The following is a 16404-nucleotide window of genomic DNA, read 5'->3' on the forward strand; positions in this document are numbered from 1 at the left end:
TGATATGTTACTACTCCAAAAAACTGCAACAAGCCAATATATACAGCATTAGCCAGAAACAAGTGAACACTGAAAACAAACAAAGAAATAAACTGTAGCATAACAGAAAAAGGTATTTTTTAATCGAACATGGGTTTTTTTTTCTCCCACAGACCCAATGATTTTAGCAACAATCACAGAAACTGAGCAAATTGCACAGTACTCTGGTTTGTAATATACTAAATATGAGGGTAAAAAAAAAGAAATATTGATTATTCAATTTTATAAGTCATTACAAAATACCAATACTAACATGATATTTTCTTTTATCACAGAAATGAACAAGAAATGCATGTACTCCAGTTACTAAACCAAACCGTAAGTATATTATAATAAGTACAACCATCACAGCATATCACACCCATAGTGGCTTATAACTTTGTTCCTTATAAATGTGTTTTTGGATCCCAAAGTTATGAGCCACTATGAGTGTGATATGCTGTTGTGGTTGTGGCCAGGGCACAGAGTCTTGGGTGCATGGCCAGATGGACATGCTCTAAAGACTCTGTGCCCTGGCCACTAGCACCGCAGCATATCACACCCATAGAGTCAAACATTTTAACTATGGCCTTTGGGAACTTTTAATGTCCGCAGACATAATGAGTGTTCTTAGAACACTTTCAACTTGCCAACGAACAATACGGACAGCGTCCTCAGGACAACACCATTTTGTTTATTTACGAACATTTCAGGACACCGCAAGTGTTCTTAGAATACTTTCAACTTGCCAGCGAACAATACAGACAGCGTCCTCAGGACACCCCCATTTTGTAAATTTACAAACATTTCAAGACACCGGGAGTGTTCTTAGAACACATTCAACTTGCCAGCAAACAATACGGACAGCGTCCTCAGGACACCCCATTTTGTTTATTTACGAACATTTCAGGACACTGCGAGTGTTCTTAGAAAACATTCAACTTGCCAGTGAACAATACAGAGAGCGTCCTCAGGACACCCCCATTTTTATAATTTACAAACATTTCAGGACACCGCAAGTGTTCTTAGAACACATTCAACTTGCTAGCGAAAAATACGGACAGCGTCCTCAGGACACCCCAATTTTGTTTATTTACGAACATTTCAGGACACCGCGAGTGTTCTTAGAACACATTCAACTTGCCAGCAAACAATACGGACAGCATCCTCAGGACACCCCCATTTTGCTTATTTACGAACATTTCAGGACACCGCGAGTGTTCTTAGAACACATTCAACTTGCCAGCGAACAATACGGACAGCGTCCTCAGGACACCCCCATTTTGTATATTTACGAACATTTCAGGACACCGCGAGTGTTCTTAGAACACTTTCAACTTGCCAGCGAACAATACGGATAGCGTCCTCAGGACACCCCCATTTTGTTTATTTACGAACATTTCAGGACAACGCGAGTGTTCTTAGACCACAATCAACTTGCCAGCAAACAGTACGGACAGCGTCCTCAGGACACCCCCATTTTGTTTATTTACGAACATTTCAGGACACCGCGAGTGTTCTTAGAACACTTTCAACTTGCCAGCGAACAATACGGACAGCGTCCTCAGGGAACCCCCATTTTGTTTATTTACGAACATTTCAGGACACCGCGAGTGTTCTTAGAACTCATTCAACTTGCCAGCGAACAATACAGACAGCGTCCTCAGGACACCCCCATTTTGTTTATTTACGAACATTCCAGGACACCGCAAGTGTTCTTAGAACACATTCAACTTGCCAGCAAACAATACAGACAGCGTCCTCAGGAGACCCCCATTTTCTTTATTTACGAACATTTCAGGACACCGCAAGTGTTCTTAGAACAATTTCAACTTGCCAGCGAACAATACAGACAGCGTCCTCAGGACACCCCCATTTTGTTTATTTATGAACATTTCAGGACACTGCGAGTGTTCTTAGAACACATTCAACTTGCCAGCGAACAATACAGACAGCGCTCTCAGGACACCCCCATACTTGTTCACTTAAGGACATTTCAGGACACCACGAGTGCTCTTAGAACAGTTTCAGCTTGCTTGCGCACAACACAGACAGCGTCCTCAGGACAACCCCATTTTGTTTATTTACGAACATCTCAGGTCACCGCGAGTGTTCTTAGAACACATTCAACTTGCAAGCGAACAATACGGACAGCGTCCTCAGGACACCCCCATTTTGTTTAATTTATGAACATTTCAGGACACCGCAAATGTTCTTAGAACAATTTCAACTTACCAGCGAACAATACGGACAGCACCCTCAGGACACCACCATACTTGTTTACTTAAGGACCTTTCAGGACACCGCGAGTGCTCTTAGACCACATTCAACTTGCCAGCAAACAATACGGACAGTGTCCTCAGGACACCCCCATTTTGTTTATTTACGAACATTTCAGGACACCGCGAGTGTTCTTAGAACACTTTCAACTTGCCAGCGAACAATACGGACAGCATCCTCAGGACACCCCCATTTTGTTTATTTACGAACATTTCAAGACACCGCGAGTGTTCTTACAACTCATTCAACTTGCCAGTGAACAATACAGACAGCGTCCTCAGGACACCCCCATTTTGTTTATTTACGAACATTTCAGGACACCGCAAGTGTTCTTAGAACACATTCAACTTGCCAGCGAACAATACGGACAGCGCCCTCAGGACACCCCGAAACTTGTTTACTTAAGGACATTTCAGGACACCGCGAGTGCTCTTAGAACAGTTTCAGCTTGCTTGCAAACAACACGGACAGCATCCGCAGGACAACCCCATTTTGTTTATTTACGAACATCTCAGGTCACCGCGAGTGTTCTTAGAACACATTCAACTTGCAAGCGAACAATACGGACAGCGTCCTCAGGACACCCCCATTTTGTTTCATTTACGAACATTTCAGGACACCGCAAATGTTCTTAGAACCATTTCAACTTACCAGCTTGCTTGCGAACAACACAGAAACATATTGCGTCCTCAGAACACCCTCATTTAATTTATTTCAGGACACCACGAGTGCTCTTAGAACAGTTTCAGCTTGCTTGCGCACAACACAGACAGCGTCCTCAGGACAACCCCATTTTGTTTATTTACGAACATCTCAGGTCACCGCGAGTGTTCTTAGAACACATTCAACTTGCAAGCGAACAATACGGACAGCGTCCTCAGGACACCCCCATTTTGTTTAATTTATGAACATTTCAGGACACCGCAAATGTTCTTAGAACAATTTCAACTTACCAGCGAACAATACGGACAGCACCCTCAGGACACCACCATACTTGTTTACTTAAGGACCTTTCAGGACACCGCGAGTGCTCTTAGACCACATTCAACTTGCCAGCAAACAATACGGACAGTGTCCTCAGGACACCCCCATTTTGTTTATTTACGAACATTTCAGGACACCGCGAGTGTTCTTAGAACACTTTCAACTTGCCAGCGAACAATACGGACCGCATCCTCAGGACACCCCCATTTTGTTTATTTACGAACATTTCAAGACACCGCGAGTGTTCTTACAACTCATTCAACTTGCCAGTGAACAATACAGACAGCGTCCTCAGGACACCCCCATTTTGTTTATTTACGAACATTTCAGGACACCGCAAGTGTTCTTAGAACACATTCAACTTGCCAGCGAACAATACGGACAGCGCCCTCAGGACACCCCGAAACTTGTTTACTTAAGGACATTTCAGGACACCGCGAGTGCTCTTAGAACAGTTTCAGCTTGCTTGCAAACAACACGGACAGCATCCGCAGGACAACCCCATTTTGTTTATTTACGAACATCTCAGGTCACCGCGAGTGTTCTTAGAACACATTCAACTTGCAAGCGAACAATACGGACAGCGTCCTCAGGACACCCCCATTTTGTTTCATTTACGAACATTTCAGGACACCGCAAATGTTCTTAGAACCATTTCAACTTACCAGCTTGCTTGCGAACAACACAGAAACATATTGCGTCCTCAGAACACCCTCATTTAATTTATTTCGAACATTTCAGAACAGCCGTGTTTTCTGCAGACAAATCTAACACAACAAGAGGGTCTACCACATAAAACAATACAACATTTAACCTATCTCAAATTCTCCCACCCTCCCCAAACACTCTTACACACCAACACACTCTACTAAATCCAATTTTTAAACCAAGTTTCACCGCGCTGTCCACGGATGTCCACGAATCCAAGATGGCGGGCGCTACTGAAAATCTGACGCGCTTCACGCTCTACAACGTCCATTCAGCGAACACGTTGCATGTCCGCTGACATGACGTAAGCCGATTGGCCAATCAGAACACTGTCCATGGAGCGAACAGGGAAGTGTGTCTGCGGACCGAACACAGATATCACTAATTTTTTATGACCTACTTTTTGGTCATTTTTTAAAAAACGACTGGACGGATTTTCACCAAATCTGCAAAAGCACGTTTTCGGGACCAAGCCGCTACTCCTGGTCCAAATGTGGTGAAAATCCATCCAGCGGTTTGGGCTGTAGACGTGAGCAAAGTTTTTTCCCCTTTCAGTCTATGGGAAAAAAGAAATTTTGGGACCCCCCTATAACTTTGCCCCCTCTGGACCAAACCTCACCAAACTGTGCAAAACAAATTCAGAGTGACCCATATACTTTTTTTGCAAAGTTTGGTGAGGATGTGTCCAGGGGGAGCGAAGTTATAAGCCGCCCAAAAAGTGCTCTTCCTATGGAAACAGCAACTTAACCATAACTACATGGCCACTACTGTGGCCATGCAATATATATACATAAAGACATAAGGAAACCACCAGGGAGACCGATAGTTTCATCAATAGGTTCAGTGTTGCAAATTATGTCAAAATATATCAACAAGGTGCTTTTTCCTTTTGTCTCTTCCCTTCCCTCATACCTTAAAGATACCACTGACTTTTTGAAACATATTGATAATGTGCCATGGGAACATGACTACATCATGGCGACAATGGATGTGGTATCATTGTACACTTCCAACGGGAATGAATATGGTAAACAAGCTTGTGAGAGATTTTTACAGACAAGGTCACTGAACTATTTAGAACACACCCAAATGGTTTTAGAGATGATTGACTTGGTTTTGAATAACAATGTATTTATTTTTAACAATTAGTTTTTCAGACAAGTGCAAGGCACTGCGATGGGCACAACATTTGGCCCATTGAATGCAAATCTTACAATGGGGGCATGGAAGGCTTCCGATGTCTGGTCTCATCAAAATTATATGTTAACTGAAAATATTGTACTCTGGCTAAGATATATTGATGATCTTTTTATATTTTGGAAGGAGTCTGAGAAGGCATGGGTCGATTTTGTGAAGCTGCTTAATGAAAATGAATACAATCTCAGATTCACAGAGACACACAGCTGTACCTTTTTAACTTTTTTATATGTGAACATTAGAATTGTGGATCACATGTTAACAACAGAACTTCACAGAAAACCGACTGGAACAAATACACCTTTGCATGCAACAAGTGGCCACTCAAAAACTTTAATTTGGAGCATACCTTATGGTGAATTCATAAGGATCAGACATAATAGCTCAACTTTGAGGGCCTATGATCTAGAAAGCAAAATTGCAGCAAAAAGGTTTTCTGATCAATGTTATTCTAAAAAGGTTATTGAGAAAGCTTATATAAAAGCTAGGAAGCAGGAAAGATCGAACCTCCTCGCAAGTCCCATAACAATAGCCAGAATGGAAAAAGATAAAGATACAACAAGATTAATTTTGATGTTTGATAACGAAACACAGGAAATCAAATGCATTCTTCAAAGACATTGGAAGATCCTTTTGGCAGACAAAGACCTTGCAAGTTGTTATGTCTTACCTATCCTGGTTCATTAGCTGTTTCCTAAGTATATGTGAGCCTGTGCCTGGAATGCTTGTATTATAGTGTTCCATCTAGAATGTTTTGGTGTGAGTGCCAAGGTTCTCCCTGTTCAGTTGGAAAATGAGCTGAACAGAGGGCGGACCGGTGGATGCTTCTCTCCCTTATGTACTTATTCTGCCTGTAACTTATTACCTGTGACTTATGTACCACAAACCCACTAAAGTCTCTTAACCCAACCTGGTCTCCTGGCTCATCATTGCAACCCCTAAACCTGCGTTGTAACACAAGTAATCTTAAATTGTACCCAGAAATAAACCTGAGACACAATTGCTCGTTGAAGGACACCTTGGTCCAAAGTTTCATGAGAAGTGATGCAACATTGACAAAGGGAACTTGGCTTACATCACAAAGATTGGGTTTTAAAAATGCACAAAATGCAATATTTGCAGATATGCTAGAAACTGTGCAACCTATGAAGATCCAATTTTGGGGAACACAATTAAGATAATGGATGCTATTACGTGTGAAACAGAGTATGTGGTATATGCATTGGAATGTCCCTGCCAGAAATGGTATATAGGAAGCACCAAATGCAAGCTGAAGATACGGATTCAGCAACACGAAAGGGCTATCTGACATCAGGACCCCAACTACCCAATGGCCAAACATTTTAAAGACCATCATGCTAACAACATGCAGAGTTTCTATTTCTTTGGTATCTATAAAATTGGTAAAGAACCAAGAGGAGATGACCGTGAAAAAACACTCCGTCAGAAAGAGACATGTTGCATATTAGAATTTGAAACCAAACATCCAATCAGCCATAATATGGATGAGGAAATGTACACATTTCTGGGACAATGATGATTTTATAATTAAGTCAATCTGTAATAACTGTCTTCAGACTAGTATTGTGCTCCTTTGATCTGTTAATATCTTACCCTGATTTCTTATTCTAAGGGAGAATACCTATGCCCAAGTATCTGACATCATTTCTATTCTATCTTATTTTATTCTATTCCTTATTCTCCTCCCTCAATGCGTCACTCCCTCCATTCTGTATTTCTTCCTCTTCTCTCATATCTCCTTGTCTTTTTTCTTCCAAACTATGGATTAGGAGATGAGGCAGTTGTGCGATATGAAGGCCCAGTGTGGGAACCTTCTTTTCTCGGTTATATGCACTTAGGGTGATTTTTAAATCTTTTAATGGTGAATCATGTGTCAGGATTCTTGAAGACAAGGAAGGGTGGTGCCAGTAATACAATTTCAATAATAGGAACCGGTACATTCTAATATTGGCAGTGGTAAAATGATCTGTTCTTTAAGACACACTGTTTATGAGGCATTAATATTTTGAGTATCAGTATGAATTGATATAGGTTGTGGCACATGTCCAAAAATTAATCTTAATTATATTAACAATAATTTCAATAGAGTTCAAAATGTTGAATTTTAACTAAGGTTCACTAATTATAGACATTAAGGGGGTAATTCATAGAATTTAGTGCACAAGTGGCGCACGCGGCTGGCGGACAGTGTACGCGTGCGACAGTCTGCGCCAGCTGCATGCGCCAAAATCCATTTCGGCGCCAGCGTATTCATGGATTTCAGCCACCAAAAGCAGCCGCGGTGCAGAGTGGCGCAGCGACCCAGCAGCAGTGCCAGTAACGGCCCCAAGAACGCCCCTCGTGCAAGGAAAAGCCATAAAAATCCCCAATGCAGCGCAAAGGGCTGCGCTAACCCTGGACCAGTATACAGGGCCGCAACACAGCACACGGCAAGTGATTCCAGCAGGGTATTTGTATACCTGGGGTGCGGGGAAGTCTAACACGCGATTTCAGCAGGGTACGTGTATTTCTGGGGTACGCGGGAAGTTCCACACGGGATTGCAGCAGGGTACGTGTATTCCTGTGGTGCGCGGGAAATTAAACACACGATTTCGGCAGGGTACTTGTATTTCTGGGGTGCGTGGGAAGTTCTACACGCAATTGCAGCAGGGTACATGTATTTCTGGGGTGGGAGCAAGTTTAACATGCGATTTCAGCAGGGTACGTGTATTTCTGGGGTGCGCGGGAAGTTCCACACGCGATTGCAGCAGGGTACGTGTATTTCAGGGGTGCGGGCAAGTTTAACACGCAATTTCAGCAGGGTACGTGTATTTCTGGGGTGTGGGCAAGTTTAACATGTGATTTCAGCAGGGTACGTGTATTTCTGGGGTGCGCGGGAAGTTCCACACACGATTGCAGCAGGATACGTGTATTTCTGTGGTGCGCGGGAAATTTAACATGCAATTTCAGCAGGGTACTTGTATTTCTGGGGTGCGTGGGAAGTTCTACACGCGATTGCAGCAGGGTACGTGTATTTCTGGGGTGGGGTCAAGTTTACCACGCGATTTCAGCAGGGTACGTGTATTTCTGGGGTGCGCAGGAAGTTCCACACGCGATAGGCCCTGTGCGAGTGGGGTACGTGTATTTTGGGGGTGCAGGGGATTCATACACGTGAATTGGCAGTGTGGGTCCTCCCAGGTGTTCCCTCTACACCCTCCACGGCTCCTGCAGGCAGACCACACCACAGGGAACTACCCTGCACCCCTGGGCATGTCCCGCAGGCAGCCCAACAACCATGACATGCCCCCCCAGCCAAGCCACATGTCACCTTGCACTAGTGATCACCAACGCGTTACCCCCTTGCACTCCAACCCCCCAGCAGTGCGGGGCACCTGCCTGCAGGCCCCACTCATGTCCCCCAGCACCCCCACCCCCCAGCAGTCAGGGGCACCTACCTGCAGGCCCCCACTCATGTCCCCTTGCACCCCCATCCCCCAGCAGTGTGGGGCACCTGCCAGCAGGCCCCCACTCATGTCCCACTCATGTCTACCTGCACCCCCACCACGCAGCGGTGCAGGGCACCTGCCAGCAGGCCCCCACTCATGTCCCCTTGCACACCCACCCCCCAGCAGTGCGGGGCACCTGCCAGCAGGCCCCCACTCATGTCCCACTCATGTCCCCCTGCACCCCCACCCCCCAGCAGTGCAGGGCACCTGCCAGCAGGCCCCCACTCATGTCCCCTTGCACACCCACCCCCCAGCAGTGCGGGGCACCTGCCAGCAGGCCCCCACTCATGTCCCACTCATGTCCCCCTGCACCCCCACCCCCCAGCAGTGCAGGGCACCTGCCAGCAGGCCCCCACTCATGTCCCCTTGCACACCCACCCACGCCCAGCAGTCTGGGGCACCTGCCAACAGGCCCCCACTCATGTCCCCTTGCACCCCCAGCACTGAGGGGCACCTGCCAGCAGGCCCCCACTCATGTCCCCTTGCAGACCCAGCACTGAGGGGCACCTGCCAGCAGGCTCCCACTCATGTCCCCTTGAATCCCCACCCCCAGCACTGAGGGGCACCTGCCAGCAGGCCCCCACTCATGTTCCCTTGCACACCCACCCCCCAGCAGGGCAGGGCAGCTGCCAGCAGTCACCCACTCATGTCCCACTAATGTCCCCTTGCACCACCACCCCCAGCAGTGCAGGCCACCTGCCAACAGGCCCGACACATGCCCCCCAGCCAACACATCATCACAATCTCGATCCCTTGCCCTTATGGGCAGCCTCCACATGCCAAACACCCACCCAAGTATTTCATCCACCCACATAGAAATGCCAATTACATGACACAACCCCAATGGCAAGTATGTAAATGAAAACATGTCCCTCACACACACACAATGGGTGCAAGTGAATGTCAAAACCCATATCATGACATGCATGAAAACAATGAGATGATACCACACATCAAAGTTGGATGAAAGAAATGTATTAAAAGCAACATGAATGGAATTAAAATCAAACAAACGACAATGGAAATTAAAAAAGAAAAGCTGCATGTCTGTAAAATAATGAAAAACAACAAATCATAATCCAAAGGAAAGGTGTCCAAAGTCACAGTTCCAAAAATGAAATCCAAAGGCAAAACAAAAGTGAAAACCATTGCTCCACGGGGAAATCCAAACAAAAAAAGTAGAATCCAACAGTGAACTATATACAGATGAACAATCCAGGGTCCATGATTCCAACTGAAGAAATGAAACCTATCAAAAATTCCTACCTAATAAAATAAACTATATACAAAAATGTGGTCCATTGTCCTAAAGGTCCAAAATAAAGAAAAAACCAAAGGAAATCTAATACTATCCAACTATTTACAAAGGCAGCGGGCAAGTCCAACGGCTCACATGTTGAGGTCCCGGGCCAGGGCATAATCGAACTCCTGCTCGATGTCCCAGAGGCGGTCCTCTTCCATGGCCTAGAGGGTTCGCAGGGACGATGACATCTGGAACTCCAGGTCCCTGACAATGGCCTCGAGGCACTCAGCCCGCCTCAGAGCCCTACCCATGGAGTTCTCCGCCCTGACCAATGTGAGCCATGCCTCTTCTGCCCGCTGCCGCTCCACATCTATCGCATGGCCCTACCGCTGCCACACGGAAGACACTTCCCGTCCAGGGTCCTCCTGCCCTCCGGCCGATGCCTGCCCCTCCGATGATGAAGGCCCCGAGCCATCATGGCTCCCACCTTGCTGCTGCTGCTGCTGTGCTGCTGCCTGTGCCCTGGCACCTGCTGCCTGCACATCCTCCTCCAGCTGGGGTGCAGTTGTGGAGGTGGCCACCCCTGCTGGACGTCCGACTCCCGACTGCGGCAGGGATCTGTTGTCCACCAGCCTGGCCGCAGGGTCAGAGGCAGCTCCACAGGGCACCCAAGTGATACATGGGTGGGAAGATGGCATGAAGGACGACTGGGGAATAGGGGGATCAGTTGAGGAGGGGGTCGGAAGGTCCAGGTAACACAGTAATCCGGCCCTAGTGAGCTGTCCCAGTGGGTCACCGCGGTCAACGAGCCATGCGAGAAGACGTGCAGTCTCCTCATGAAAAGAGTGCAGGTCACCTCGCATGGCACGTTGACGCAACGCCACCCCACCCAGGACAGGCTAAACCTGGTGCCGGATAGCCACATCCGCAGGGAGAGGAAGGCCAGTTGGTGTAAGCCAATCCCCTCCCTGAGAACGGGTCTGGATGTAGGCATCCCTGCTGGTGCAAGATGATGCAGTGACAGGATCAGGGACAGGATTGCACACAGGCACCTCCGCGGCGGCCTGTGCTGCCTCCTGTCCCTGGTCCTGCACTGCACCACTAGCACCAGTGGAATCCCCACCTCCAGACCCTGTCTCTGTCCCTTGCACGGCCTCCTCCTCCACCAAACCCCCCACCAACCTGGATGACTCCATGCCATCTTCCTCCGTTGGGCCCTGTGGGCTCTCAGCTGCCCCTTCTGCTGCCGAGGAGTCCAACTCCGACCTCCGCCTCTTGGACCTCCCCTCAGCAGCTGCGGCCTGGGACGCGGCACCGGACTCCTCATTCCCCGACGAGATGACAACCTGGGAGGGGAGCCAGGCCTTGCGTTTCCGGCTGGCGGTGCGATCCCTGCCGCTGTGCTCCACAGCCCTTTCTCCGCGCTCTTCATCAGTTGACGCTGCAGACAGGGAGAAATAAAACACAGGCATCGGGGTACTGTACAATGGACTCATATACACATGACAGTTGTACATGAGTGGCATTGTCAAACTTCAGACATAGCATCACAATCCCGAACACACATGTCATTTTGACTCACACACATGAGCTATTTCACAGCCATATTGCAACAGCCAGCACCATCCATAAACATACAACAGCATGAGCAGCCAAAGGTGAGCCAGACATCATATGAAACACAGGGAGTGCACTACACATGCACACACCCCACCACACTTACATGCATGTGTACACCTCTGCCAACTGTGCAGTGTTGAAAATCGGCATCCATGTCACATCTGCCAATCAGTTTTCCACATATCAGTGTCACATGCATTCATGTTGCATCACTGTTGCACCCTTGTCAAATAGACACACATGCACATGTACAGGGTGCACTTACATGCAGCTGGAACCAACATCCATGTGTGACACCACAACCATGCCAACTGACATACACAGTAATCCAAACATGTGTGCTCATACATCTGCATTTAGCTTGCATGCTTACCCACACATACACCATCCAAGTGTCTCACACATGAAAGGACTTGCATGTGTCTGCCTCACATCCCTGTACATACACATCCATACATGGCCCTAGAAAAACACATGCACAACCTGCACACTACTGGCACACCACCACACGCACAGCTTTCAATCAGTATGCATGTACACTTACTGCTCGACTCCAGACGGGTCTGCCTCTCAAGAACCTGCTTCTTGACATGTTGGAAGTCGTGGACTGCCACCCCCTCCGTGTTGATGACAGTCACGATGTCGTCCAGATCCGAGTCCGTCCTTCCTTGTCGGCGCGCGAACTTCCGAAGAGGGCATCATACTTCCCCAGGACTTGCTCAACCAGGACACCAACTTCGGTGGCAGTGAAGCTGGTGGCCCTCTGCCTCTCTGGCTGGGGGTTGCCAGTGGTGCCAGATGGTGTAGTGCCCGACATGGCAACCCCAGAGGCAGGAGTGGGTGGGCAACTGGGTCCTGGGGCTGGGCTGTGGAGCGATGGTATCCCAGTCGGGAGTCTTCTGTTCCAGCAGGGGTGGTCACAGCAACTGCACCACTGGCTGATGTGCAGGCAGCAAATGGCAGGGCACGTGGGCAGCAGGCAGTCAGGCAGCAGCAGATGGCAGGTGGGAGCGTGCTCGGTGCTCTGGGGGGCAGTGATTCGGCCTTTTGGGCAGGAGCGTGGTCTTCCGTGTGTGAACGCGTGGCCGGCTTGATACGGAGTGATTTGGCGCATGATTCGAGGAAAGGCCCCTAGCACGTAAGCGCATCAGCACTCGCACATGCTTTCATTGGACCAAAGGCCCTTCAAGCGTAAGCGCCTCTGTGACGTGATGCGCGTGGGCGTGCGTGGGCGTGCGTGGGCGTTTCCCTCGTGACGTTAGCATAGTGGTTCAGCGTGCGTGAAAAAACTGCACGTCCGCGTGTGAATGCGTGTAATCCGAGGAAAGGGCCCATGCGCATAAGTGACGTGATGCGCGCGGGCGTTTCCCTCAGCACAGGTTAAAGGTGAGCGGGGGCAGCAGTTCGCTGTACGTGCCTTTCGTGGAGACCGACGTGTGTTGCTGCTTCCTGTTGTTTAGCGCGCCATCACAACTTCACAGCTATCAAGGACGTATCTCTTCTTGTTGCTGGGGTATTGGCTACACATGTTTTTCTGCATCGCGCTAGTCAGACGGTGAGTCACATACGCTTTCTTTCCCACTACGGGTGCCCCTGTGTATCGCACCCGTTTTCGAGGTCATAGTAGCCTGCGTGTCCCATGCGTACGCGTTATTTGTGTTACTGGGTGCCACCACGTACTGCGGGAGATTGATTCCACGCACGTAGGCTGCAGGGTTGCGTGCACGGTTTTACTGCAGTTTTGGGGTGCCTGAGCGTTGCGTGATCCGTCACTACATCAACGGGGTCACATACAGCCTTGCAGGTGCAGGGGGGTTGTTAACAGCTTGCTTCCCACCCCCTTCACCCCAATTGCCCAGGTCAATTGTGCTGTACACCTCGCATTGGCACTACTCCATCTGTGCCGGCACTACTCCATCTGTGCCATGGTTGAGAGGCCAGCAAAGGTGAGGGGCGCCTCAGCTGGGCGTACTCCTCATGACGGGCATGGTCAGGGACGTGGCTGTGGTGACCAGGGAGTAGGGGGCCTCCAGGGTGTCCAGGGCGGCCACAGAGGGGGAAGAGGCAGGGGTGCGCCACTTCAGCACAATGTTGTGACATGTGTCGGTGCAGTCATGTCACCACCCCCTGTGGTTCCGGGAGATGCAGCTTCTGCATCTGGCACTGGCGCCCATGTGACCCGGCAATCCGTTCCATCGACTGCCACGGGCCCAAGGGTAGTGGTAGCTGCAGTTGCAGCTGTGGACACCACCACCCAGGCTCAGGGTCTGCCAGAGCAGGCTGCGTTGGCACTTGAGGAGCCCTTGGAAGATTTACAACAGGCCAGGAGGGAAACTGTAGGGGCATGCAGGGCTGCTCTGACCAAGACACGTGTCTCTGGGGCAGTTATGTCATCTGCTGCCCCGAACAGCCAGGTGTTGGCAAGTGCAGGGGCAGATGCACCCAACAACACCCGGTTGTGAGTCTGCCAAACAGGACCGTTGCGGTCAATGACCCTGCCACAGCAGATGTTGCTGCGCAGGGTCCATTAGAGGGCACCCAGCTGCCACTGACACAGGTCAGGCCTTTGGTAGTCCCTCCACCTGCCACTCCCTTGGCTCAATCCACCGAACCCACTGGCCATACTGGTCAGGGCGGCATTAGCCAGCCAGGGTCTGCGCCACAGAGGAGGAAGGTTGCACCTGCAGCACAGGCTGGGACCCCACAGACAGCCACGACCTCCTGCACGTCGAGGACGAAGCCTTTCTGCAAGCAGGAACTGGACTTCCTCGTGGACTGCGTGCGGGGCCACAGCCGTGACATGGTAGTGGGTGCCAATAGTCAGACTACGGCAGCCCACCGTGACACCGACTGGAAGCATGTTGCAACACATGTCAGTTCATTCGGCCCTGAGGTGCGCACGGCGCAAGAGTGCAAAAAGCGTTGGAATGACCTCAAACGCAGCGCTAAGGCTAAGCATGCCTCAAATTACAACTTGACTCTGGTGACTGGCAGTGGGCCCGCACCAGAGGAGGAAGAGCTCACTCTGCATGAGTCACTCGTTGCGGAGTTCATACCACCTGCATTGGTCAAAGGAGTGGGAGAGATGCTGGACTTTGATGCCCAGTCTAGTGAGTGTTGATGCGTGTTTGTTGAGGACGTGTGCGTTTTACTTGTGGGATGTGTTGTGCATGATTGCCACTACATGTGACGTGTACATGGTTCTGATGTGCAAGTTATGCAATGCTTCCGTGATGCATGTCTGCTCTGCTGGATGGTGGACATGTGGAGCAGACGGGGACTGTCTGCATCACCACTATTGCACCCTACTCACATGCTGGTTACCAGTATACCCCTCCGGTCCATGTTCCAGCTAACTGGCCCTTCTGCATGTGGCGTGGGGTGACCTTCCTCTCAGCCCAGGCACAATGTCATAGCATGACTGACGTGCATGTGTCCTCTGCCTGCATGCTCCCTTGCCCCTCCTCCGCCACTCTGCACCCCAGTTCCACCTTTGCACTGGTCTCCTTCAATCTTGCCATTGTGTACTTTCCTGTTCATGCGTCCTGTGTACATGCTAATTTCCAGCGTACAATCTGCCAGACATATGCTGTGTGGTACAGCCTTAGTACTTGATGCAGGGTATCCCATGTGTACTGTGCATAGGTCAGATGCCCCGCAGGGACATGAGTGCCCATTCATGCTCCATGTGCATTGCATGCATGCTCTATGTGTCCTTGACTGGATGATCACTGTAATACAACTCCTGGGTGACATACATTGCATGGCATCTCATCAGCCTTCCCATGTCAACTGTGGCTCAGTACTGTGTTGCACACATGTTTAGGGTCTGACAATCTGTGTGGGTCACAGGCCTCAGCCTGTTTAATGGCCAATGACTCTGTCTGACTGTTGTAGTGTCTTCTTCACACGTGGGCGGCCTCCAGAGTTTTCATCATGTGTCCTGCTTACTGTCCCATCATCATTTGCAGTGTTGTCACTTGAATCACATAAAGCTGTTGATGACAGTCAACACTGCCTGTCAATACACAGGTCTATGGTCAGCCTTTTGATACCATGCTAGGCATCCCTGCTTTTGTACTTGGGTGGAGGGGTGCTTTGCCTATAGATATGCTACCCATTGAATGCACAGTGCACGTGATGCCTGAATTTGACCTTGCACTGCCTTCACATTTCCTGACTCACACCATGGAGTCGTTGTACATGTAGGTAGTGAGTGACATACACATTTGCTGCACTGCATAGACCCACTTCTATGCAAACTGCCACCTTTCAACAGGTCTGATCACAGAAGCAATTCAAAGTTGACCCAGCATGCATGCCAGGTTCTATTTTGTGTGTCACATGTCTGCCTGATGTGTTTGTTGTCAGTGTGTGTGTGTGCAGTGTGCTTCTTACATGTGTAGTGACCTTTTTTCTCTCTATTTTTCAGTTGATGACGCAATGGAGGCGGAGGATGGTGTTGTCATGCCAGACACAGGGTTGTTACCACTACATCAACTCGGCACAAGTGGGGGTCGTGGGGTGGTAGGCCACGAAAACTCCCAAGTGCTACAGTCCATCTTGTCTCTGGCTGCCTATGAGTCCAGCCCTGATGACGACTCTGACGTCCATGTCGAGTTGGATGAGCATCAAGTCCATGTGTCAGGGGTGAGTGATTCTGATGTGGACACTCCTCTGTCTGTCCGCGACACCTGCACTGAGGGGTCAGACAGTCTTGGTTCCTCTGCCCGTGGTGGATCAGGATGCAGGGTCACCCTCCACACCAGTCACTGATGTGCCTGGGACATCACACCGACGGGGGCATGTAGTCGTGCAGCTGCGGGAGGTGCCAACACAGCGAGGACA

This window comes from Ambystoma mexicanum, chromosome 9, assembly GCF_040938575.1.
Source record: "Ambystoma mexicanum isolate Mex_15411 chromosome 9, UKY_AmexF1_1, whole genome shotgun sequence".
In the NCBI taxonomy this organism is placed as follows: domain Eukaryota; kingdom Metazoa; phylum Chordata; class Amphibia; order Caudata; family Ambystomatidae; genus Ambystoma; species Ambystoma mexicanum.